This window comes from Hetaerina americana, unplaced genomic scaffold (genome assembly GCF_022747635.1).
Source record: "Hetaerina americana unplaced genomic scaffold, ioHetAmer1.1.p SCAF_2, whole genome shotgun sequence".
Classification (NCBI taxonomy): domain Eukaryota; kingdom Metazoa; phylum Arthropoda; class Insecta; order Odonata; family Calopterygidae; genus Hetaerina; species Hetaerina americana.
The window spans coordinates 49,426,748-49,437,464 of record NW_027286763.1 but is presented as its reverse complement, the minus strand read 5'-3'; the positions used below and the strand labels follow the sequence as shown (position 1 = coordinate 49,437,464).

General features: G+C 36.9%; 1 long non-coding RNA gene across 1 annotated transcript; it reads left to right on the top strand.

Moving 5' to 3' along the window:
- The first annotated feature begins 353 nt into the window (after positions 1-353).
- LOC139688216 (uncharacterized) lies at positions 354-10,113 on the top strand. Its single transcript, XR_011700726.1, has 3 exons — positions 354-532; positions 3,732-3,783; positions 10,047-10,113. It is a non-coding gene; the product is annotated as an uncharacterized lncRNA (long non-coding RNA).
- The last annotated feature ends 604 nt before the right edge of the window (positions 10,114-10,717 follow it).

Genomic DNA, 10,717 nt, shown 5'->3' with positions numbered 1-10,717 from the left:
TGCCCTGTTCCTCTCTCCCCCTTGCACCCCACTCCAACTCTCTACTTTCCAGCAGGGTTGAATATTGAAGGGAAGAAAGGAAGAAAAACACGGCGCATGCAGGGCCGCGGACTGGGAAATTCGTGGACGAAGGGTGTCGAAGGTAGGAGGGCGCTCTAATAGTGGGATGGATTGGGGGAATGAGAGGGGTGGGGGTGATGTTGGTGATGGTCGCTAGAGAAGGGGGATTCCTCCTAGTGAGGGAGGAGGATGAGAGAATCGGGGGGTGGTAGAGGGAATCGACTGTGGTGGGAGGTGCGTGCCTTCGAATATAAAGGCGCGCGGCTGACTGTGACGATGGAAGTGAACTTCGAAGACTGCTGACTCTTCGAAGGTAACTCCGAAAGGGATTTGGAGAGAGACAGAGGTGTTGCCATTGTACTTATATCCACCACGCTTGGAGGTTCAGAGCGGTGCGAGTGAAAGGATTTGATAGAAGCTTTCGCGGGAACTTGCTAGCGGAATCTCCGGAGCGGAGTTTTCAACCATGAAGGTACGTGAGGCAACCTAATCCCCGGCCCAGTGGAGTCCCAAAGATTTATTATTTGACTCGGATTTGAAGTGCAGCTGGAGGATTCAATATTTCTCATTTCTTACCAGTAACCAATGCGATATTTTCACAGTTTTCCATTAGAGTGCAAAAATTCTAAATTTTAGCTCTCCGCCAAAAAGATCACTTTCGGTTTCATTGCTGCTTGAGAAAAAGGATTTTCCTTCACCAATTTAATACTTAACAAAAGAGTATGATGTGTGCATCACTTTTTATCTATTACCGGCACATTTAATTTTAAATACGAGAAATAATTTGAACATGTTCAACTTCGTTCTATTCTTCTCTACATAAATTCTTTCCTTAACTATGCAAAAAAGTACTCTAGTTACTAGTAATAATATTGCATCTATAACTGAAACATTATTATTTAGTTGCACGTAGCATAAACACTTTTCTTCTGTTTTTGAAATGCATACATCTCGGAGTAGTATTGTCAGTAAGCATTGTTTTGACTTGAAACAACCGTAGCCAGTGGAGTTTAGGTAAAAGAGGTAGGATAAGAGTCGTTTCTCACTAATAAAGATGCATGTGTAAGAAAATATATTTTACATTAATGGAAGGAAATTAATTTTTACTGGAATACCATTTATATGAACCTACCTATACACGTCTTTTGAAGGATCTTCTATTGCAGTGCCTGAAGAGTCCTAAAATTGCATGAAATGTATGAATACGTAGAATCTTATTTTGTTAGAGTTTTTTATGCTTACGTACCATTACTAAAAATTCTAGTCCTGTACAATGGCGTCATCCAAATTTAAACTGTGCATCTAACCTTGCATTCGGTCTTTAAACTGATAATGATACGGCAACCTATCCAGATAGTTCAAGATAAATGAAATTAAAAAATTCAAAATGTAAAAAGGATTAAAGAAACTCGTCGTCTTAAGCCAGATCTAATTGCGAAAAGGGTAATCATTTGGCGATTGTAAACCTGCTTATGAAGCCATGGAAACTTTTAAACAGCGCCGCATCCAGAACATTCTCTTTAGTCGTTTCAGATTCGGTGATTCCGTGTAGGCTATGAAAGCGAGGAAGATCGAATTTCTAATAACTGTTGACTCAACTTTTCTTTCACATCAACTACTTTATCTAAACTCTTAAAAATATTTTATCTAGGAAAAATATTCCAAAAACTATCGAATTGTTTTTTCCTTCAAATTATTTACGCATAATTTTACAACAAGCCATATGTTTAATTGTTAACTTACTCGAAAAAACAGTCAACAAGAACACATTTTTGTCCACTAATATTACGAATGATCGAATTTTGTAAATATTTTATAACGCTTGTCGATTCGTATATTTATTAGCATATCTCACTCAGACGAGAATATTTTCTCAAATTAAAAAATCTAATATTCTCAATGGAGATACATATGGCTTTGGAAGGATTTACTTTCGAGTGGTGCTTCTCGAAAGAACTGAGAATAAAAATAAAGACTAACATTCTAAGGACCTACTAGCGGCTATTGACGGTCTACAATTTTTAACCGCTTCGTAGGTTTTAAAATATTTTTTTATGGAAAGATGAAAACAGACATTTTTCTATCTGCCTGATATTATTCTTACATATTCACAATTTAATATTCGATTAAAAATGAAATTACTTTTTGTGTTGAGCATTCTATATAAATTTACCAGTAAAAATAAAAATAACTTTGTATTAATTTTGATAGTTTTTTCTAGTCTTAATTATGAATATATGAAAAATTGGAATACACATTGAATTTATAAGGTTTTTAAAAAACAAATGATCAAATTAAGATTACATCCTTCATTAGAATACATCCTCCTTTAAAAAATTATGGCTACTTTCAGCTTCAGCTGACATAATTTAGTCTGACAGTTACTTCAATCCATGTGCTACTTTATCTGCTTTGTCCGGTAATATAGGTACTTCAGCCAATTTACTAATACCATATATATATATATATAACACTCTTTACGCAGTATTTCTGTTGCCTGGAGTTTTGATTTTTAAATCCACTGATAAATCTAAATATATATTAGTATCAAGTTGAAAATAAAATGCAAAATATATACCTGAACCATTTAATATAACGTAGATATAACTCAAAACTATTCTCAAAGCGGGGGACCGCTTATCCCGTCTGAACATCAAATCACATTAATTCATGGATGTTGCTTTGAAAACCAGTCATTTTTATTAGAGTTGAGATCAAAGCGTTCAAAACATTTCAAGTATCAAAATATCCTATTAATGAAATTATGCATTTAAAAAAATAAAAATGTTATCAGTAACTCTCGATAAAATCTAGGGGTTTGAGTTAGTTAGGGAAATAAAAGTTTATTTCTAATGTTTAATTCCAAATAGAGACTGAAAAATTGGGAGAATTCCCATTGCTGTGCCGTTAAATTATTTTGAGGTTCCACGAATGAGTTGCCTCTTCCATGAAAAGGTTATAAGAACTCTTTTTAGGGTTGATTATTGAATATTAAATATGTCAATTATAAAATCGTAAATTCAAATGTTTTACTAAGTTATATTGCATTGATCAACTTTAAAATAATTATCTGAAATTGATTTTCGTATTGTTCATTTTCAAGAGCTGGCCACAGGTATTGTTAAACATTTATTTGGAAATGTTATTGACTAAAAACAATCTACGGATATATGCAGTAGATCTTATTCAGAAGATATTCTATTGAAACTGATCTCAAGAATAGATGAAGAATTATTATCCCATTTAAAAAGATTTGCAGTCGTTATATTTTATTTTCAGAAACTAAGCCATAAAGCAAGACTATAAGAACCCTACGACGGTCATGGAATGTAATACATTTTTAGGAATGCATTTGTTGAATATGTTTAACTGTTAATCTCACCTCTTGAAAACGATACCGTTTTTAAGAACGCAAGGACATAATTTTGATTACTTTCAAAAGAGCAGTGGTATTGACATAAGAATTAATTAATAAAACCCAATAAAAATAATCTTAAAATAGGACTAATTTTCAATACAATTGTGTATTAACCCTTCAAATATAATCAAATACATTCTTTAAAGATTAATTTTATTTAATTTTAAGAATTTTTGAGATCAGCAGCAATGTATTTCATTTATTCATGCATTTACTCGCAGTGAAACTTAATGGATTACCTTTTCTTCCTCAGGTCCTTTTGGTGGCTGTGGTGCTCATTGCAGCAGTAACAAATGTCCTAGGAGGTTAGTATAAGAGAAATATGTGAAAAAATAATTACATATTAAGAATATTATCGCCACTTCAACTCAAGTATTCAAATACATTCAAATACATCTAAACATGGCTCTTATACGTAAATTATTCAACCAATGAATGAATTTTCTATTTATTTTCTTGCAAGGGTGGTAAATACTTCAACCACACATATAAAGTAATAGTCTCTGTAAAAGGACGATTACCCAAGTCATGGGTTTGATTAAACTAATTAGCATTTAATCATAATGTGATTAACATTTAACAAGTATTTTCATCGTAAAATAAAATGGAAGAATACTCCCGTGCCCTCACGCTCAGAATGAATAGAAATATCCATTATTAATGTACGAGTAATTTTTAAAGTTTATGACGACTGTTGTAATTTTGATAAAGTTCTTTCTTGTTGTATATTTCTCTTAATGGAAAGGGACTGATATTGTGGACTGACGGATTCATTACTGGTTACCGAAGCAAGTACGCAAAATTCATGTTTTCATTATGTCCAGCCGAATTTGTCTCTTTAATTTCAACCGCATATAAAAATAAAAATTCATTTTATTGTTATCGCTGATATTCCACAGGATATGGTAGGTTTTGTATTGACAGCTTACAGAACGGTACAACAATACATTATACACCCAAATTTATATATATATATATATATATATATATGATATGTCTATCAGTACACACATATATGAATACATACATATATGTGTGTGTGTATAAATACAGAAATATCATATATATTATACATATATTTGAAGTGAAGGTCGTTTCATTAAATTTGACACACACACACTTACATGCTACACGCACCTTAGAGTCTCTCAGAGCGCCGGGACATCCTGCAATGTAGGCAGCTTCAATGACTTTGCCGTTCATAAAAGACTGGTCGCCCACGGTGTGAATGGGCCGAGAGGGGGGGGGGAGACTTCCGGACGCAATGACGGACGTTTAAACATCAGCCGGAAGGCGGTGGTCCTCATTATTCTAAACTCCCCCTCTCCTCCGAAATCATGCATAAACTATACAATTATTCAAGGAAACGATTCCGAGCGAATCCTCCTTTCGATGGGGATTATCACTCAATTTGAAGGACGTTTAATTAAATTTTCACCGTGAAGCCACGCATCTCATTTGAGGTCAGGGTCTCAATTTCCACTTTTTGTTATTTGACGGATACGCACCGAGTGAAATGACGGTCATTGTTGTCGGTCACACCTTGACCTTGCAAGTCTCTACGCGCTGAAATCCGACAAGAGAAGTGCGTTTTCACCCGAAGCGATGAAGCCGGAAATGAATGGGTTATGTTGTAAAGCGCATGAAAAATCAATTTAATGCGAACTAAACTTCCATTTGGGCTTTAAGTAAATCATATAATCTTCTGATTAACCTTTTTATTGATAAACTTTAAAATAATACACAATTTCATCATGCCTTCCCTCATACTTAATTCCATTTTGGTTCATGCGGCATAGGTAGATGTAACTGCGAGAAGAACCAAAGAGTTTCCATTGAAAATTAAACCATGAAGTTTTATCCAATAATGCATTAATGAGCGTGCCATAAAAAAATTAATTGCGCAAATATATCGATGCGCGTATGTTAGTATTTCAGAGCATGCAAAGGAAATGCTGGATTACTTTTGAGTTTTAAAAGTTTTGTGCGCTCAGAATCATAAAGTTTGCCTTTGAGGGAGGTATAATTTTTCTCGCAACTTTAATTCAAATTAAATACTCTGCAAATACTTTGATTCATTCATAAAAACTTATCCAAGAATCTAACGAAATACAATATAAAACAGTAAGGTTTGTTTAAATATACCATTATGGTACTAAACACCAAACCAAGTACTACATAGTCTAGGATGGCAAGCCCTGAAGACTCAACATCTCAGGAGCGAGATTAAAATTATTGAAAGCTTTTTAGTCGCGTGCTTTTAGTCCATTAATTGAGTAAATAAAACACCACAGCAGTGGAACGGAAGCTTATATTTAATTGGAATACTTAGGGAAAAATATACTGTAAAAAATATAGATTTCGAAATCATTTTTATCGCATAAAATTTAAGACCAGAAATAAGGGAGGATACGACATTTTTAATTACTCATACAGGACAAAAAAATATTGCTTCGACTATGATTTGCGTTTTGTTCCCTTCTCAAATCAAATCACTTATCCCTAAAACGAGCGGTTAAAATATACCAATTTCGCAGCCTACCATAAATAAATTTTTATGAAACCATATCAACTTTCTTTTTAACAGAAATCATTCAATAGTCCAGTAGTGTGTTGTAAGACGGCTAGTTAGCGTGCCATATCCTTCAATATTGCCCCATCCCAGTGATTTACACCTTTTCTTTGCCAACGGGCAACACAACTTATTTTCCGAGCTTGCGGGCTCCTTACGCACCAAAAATTATGGTATGTACAGATATAACTTTGCGCATTTGAAATAAATCATTACACTAGTATGTAAATAAATTAAATGAGAATCAGAAATGTTTCATATATTTGCGCAAATGTTCATAAATCACTGGGGAAAAAATTCAGCTATTGTTAAATGAAAATAATAAACATCAGCACTCGTGGATTGTATAAAATGAATGACGCGCCGCGAGTTGTGCACCACTGCCCTAAAATTCGTCCAGTTCGGGACAGCACAGGATTAGTAGCAGCCAAGGAATAAGGAGGGAGGGGAGAAGAGAAGGGGGGCGGATGTTGTCAATATGACACTTCTCACGGGAAAGAAAGAGCTGTCGTTACTCCATGATTCAACTCCGACACGTCCCTTTACGTTTGAAAAAATCTTTCCTCAAAGGATTTCGAAGACTTACGCAAGTACTAACCAATTGCCGACCGTCATCACCTTTCGAATCATCATTAAAAACTCGAGACCTCGGCACGGAAATCAGTCACCGCAACAAAGCAATACCCTTCTCTATTCCTTTTTAATCGTCGTCCAATTATTGCTATTCTGAAACTCTCTTCCGGAAGGAGCCACAATTCTTTTCAGTAATGTTTTATTAAGAAAAATGATACACGCTACAGTCGCATCCTGACGATACGGTCTAATGATCCCGCAATTGAGTAGATTACGCGTCTATTTTTCTTCTGCTTGTTTCACTCCGTCTATCATCATGAGACCAAGAAATTTGAGTAAAGGTAGTAAATTTTACAAATGGATCTTTTTAACTGGGGACTTATTTTGCCCCATACTCTTTTCCATCAAAGTCTGCGGAAGCGTTACCACGGATTATAAAATTAAACATCCCTCCGCATGAAATGATATGCTACATGGATCAAGTATGAGTGCATTAGGTTGTCGTTTCTTTGATATACAAACGTGAAATTAAATTTTAATGATACTTCACGATAATCAGAGATTAGACCCAAACATAGATAAATGTTTTCGTGAGTGGTCTGAAGTGTCCTAATGGCTGTGTGATGTGAGGCCAGTATTTTAAATACGGTTAACCGAGAATTTTTTAGGTCCAATGCCATGCACTTGAGACATGTGCTCCCATAGGCTTCCTGTTTTCATAGGCACAGAATATAAACATGTTATTTCTATAGCATACCTATTTTTATAAATAATAACATAGCTAACACTAGACTAAGAATTTATAATGAAGTTTCTACTGCAATAAATGTTTCAGTAAGGACAAATGTTCATAAGCCACGATGATTTTCTGGAGCCTCGCGATTGGATAAAGTTCAGTGCACTTAATTCTTCACTATCCTCTGCTGGTCTTCCCATCCATTGCTACTTTCTCCCAGCGCACACTAAAGGGAAAGTCCTGCTATCGTGTATTTGAAATCTGACTTCGACGTCCGACAGGAAAACGTGCTTTTAAGTGGATGCCTCGGAACACTTTTAATCCACTTATGCCAATTACCATCTTCATATCAATGTTAGACCATTTATTACGATTGCTCTCAGATATGATCAGGTTGTTTTTTAAATGGGAAGGGAAAATATCGTGGAAGATTTAATGTAAAATACTGGTGCGGCAATTGCAAACTGGCGTCTTCCCATTCTTATTATATTTTTCTAAAAAAGTCTGGTAGTTTCTTTGTCTATCCTTTTTCAATTAATATCCCCAAATATGTTTATTGCGCCGGTATTTTCAGTGAAATTTTATATTTACCAAAAAAACATCTACAAAATTAAGTAGAGGAATATTTGGTGGATATATTGCGAGAAGAAATATTTGATACGGGTAATAATAATTAGAGTACTATGAAAACTATGAAAGGGGGAGGGTTTCAGAGGGAGGCCAAGGGAAAATAATGAAAACCTACTTATGCATGGCGTAAATAGAAATGGCTAGTCATAATTGTCCGTGTAGTATGGCTCCCGGTTACTTCCGCGTTCAAAAATGGAATACACTTCTTTTGAAGCCTTTGCTTAACACAAAATAGCGTTTGGTTTATCTTAAATGTCTGAGAAATTGCAGCAGACGCGTGGAATAGAATTTTATCTCGCGATCAAAATTTTTGAATTTTTCTCACACATATCCCAAAAGAGGCTAATCCCACTCTCGACTGAAAAAAAATTCTTCAAGATGGAAACTAGATTATTTGACGAAATGAGAATATATTCAGGAACAAGGATATTTTGAAGACTTCCAACGGCTCAATCTAAGTGTTTCTAACCAATCTACCTATAAGAAATTCATCCGACGAAGACCTTTATCCTTGGAGAAAAATCCTATTATTGATATCCGCCCAAAATTTAGCCCAAACTATCACCTTAATCAAACCGAAATATGGTCTTTAGTCGAGTTTATTGGTCGCGTATTCAGGATAAAGCTAAAAGGAATGTAATTATTTATATGAAGAAAGATTGGTGAACATTAAACTAAGATATAATCGGTATTAGATGGGGCAGTTTACGTTCGTGGGATTATTTTAGCGAACAAAGGCGTAGTAGCGTGGGCACAAAGAGCATTATCGTACTGCCGAAGAATAGTTCACACAGGGGAGGCATTAATATCGAGTACACTTGAGAGAAAAAGTCGTCATCTTCCAAAACCTAATTCCGAGATAAGGGGATAGACGAAGATTCAATACTTAAGTGTGGAAGAAAAATGGAAAAAGAGTGAAAGACGAATGATGTGTACGTATTGCAAGGGTAAAAAAGAAACTGCTTGGCTAGATCCGAATGAGGTAATAAAACTGGCTGGAGATCATTCAAGAGAGAAGGAAAGGAATCCGGAAGACTGTGACTGAAGGGAGAATAATGGCTAGACAGGAAAGAGAAAAGAGGAAGGTAGACTTCCATGTCATGAAGAGGTGTAGAATGTATGAAAATCTGAATAAAAAACCATGCAAGGCAAACACATATCTATGCTCAGAAATCCAATTGTAAACATAGAAAACGGTTTGTGGAAATTTCTGAAGAAGTATTTTTGCAAATAAACTATGACGACATTAATAATATTATTTTTTGCTTCAACATAAAACAGTTGAACGCGACAATACATATCGAAAAAATTTAAATATAAAAGACACCGTACAGAACTACACCTTTATCAGTTATTAAAAATTGAGTTCACTGAAATCTGCGCCAATCCGGATATTCGCGTGTATTTCTGAATCATACAAAATACCTTTCAATGCCAGGCTACCAGCCAGCTTGAGCTAGTATCAAACTTATTGGACAGGGTGTATTTAAAATGTTGGGTTTTTACCTTGATTTATTGTAAAAAAAATTAGCAGCGAACCGTTTATAAGATTCATCTCAGATCAAGATACAATGAAGGTTCTCCTTCCATAGCCATATTCATATCCATATGTCGAAGACTGAAGGTAGCATCATTTACAGGCATTCTATATCTACACGGAACATTTCATTCTTTGAGTATAACTAGGAATAGGAAGAGATCCAAAACTGATCTTTGAGGAACATTATTAATTATATTACGTGCACCTCTTGACAGTACTCCACCATATTCTTTATTACGAGAAATATTTACTCGTTTATGTATTATTGCTCGTATTTCATATTTATCAAATAATACTTAGCTTGATTTTGAGGTCATTAATATCGTAATGTAACAATTTTTAAATATGATGTTGAAACTACCGTAAAATTTTGATACTAACGCATTAAAGCGCGGGATTAAAGTTTTGGTGACATTTAAAATAGCTGTCTGCAATGCCTTCGAACAATGTGTCGTGACATAAAACTTATTTCCTTACGGTCTTAACCTAACCTCCCGCCTCCCATTTTTAACTTCAGGCTACCTGGGCGGCGGCGGTGGGTACGGAGGTGGCGGCGGTGGCTATGGCGGCGGAGGCGGATGGAGATCCGGCGGCGGCGGGTGGAGCGGGGGCGGCGGCGGTTGGCGCAAGGGAGGCGGCGGATATGGCGGCGGCGGCTATGGTGGGGGTGGATACGGCGGCGGCGGATATGGCGGGGGCGGATGGAAGGGTGGCTTGATCGGGGGCGGCGGCTGGCGCGGGGGCAGCGGAGGTGGATGGAAGAGCGGTGGAGGCGGAGGGTATGGCGGCGGAGGATACGGAGGCGGAGGATACGGAGGCGGTGGCTACGGAGGCGGTGGCTACGGAGGCGGTTGGAAGAGCGGCGGTGGGGGCGGTGGCTACAAGATTTTGAGCGTCGGTAGCTACGGAGGCGGCGGCCACGGGGGCGGGATTGGCGGCGGTTATGGCGGCGGCTACGGAGGCGGTGGCTACGGAGGCGGCGGCCACGGAGGGTGGAGCGGCGGCGGTGGTGGCAAAGGAGGTGGGTGTCCCCTTTGACACTCTTCGCGCCATCCGAGTCACCTCCGGGTCGAACGAATGTTAATTCAATCGCGGTGGTGGTCAGATGGCATCCAAGTTTCTAATTCATGCATGTACAACGTTTCGACCACTTAGCTTTCTTTCAGTTTGAGGTAATAACAATAAAAA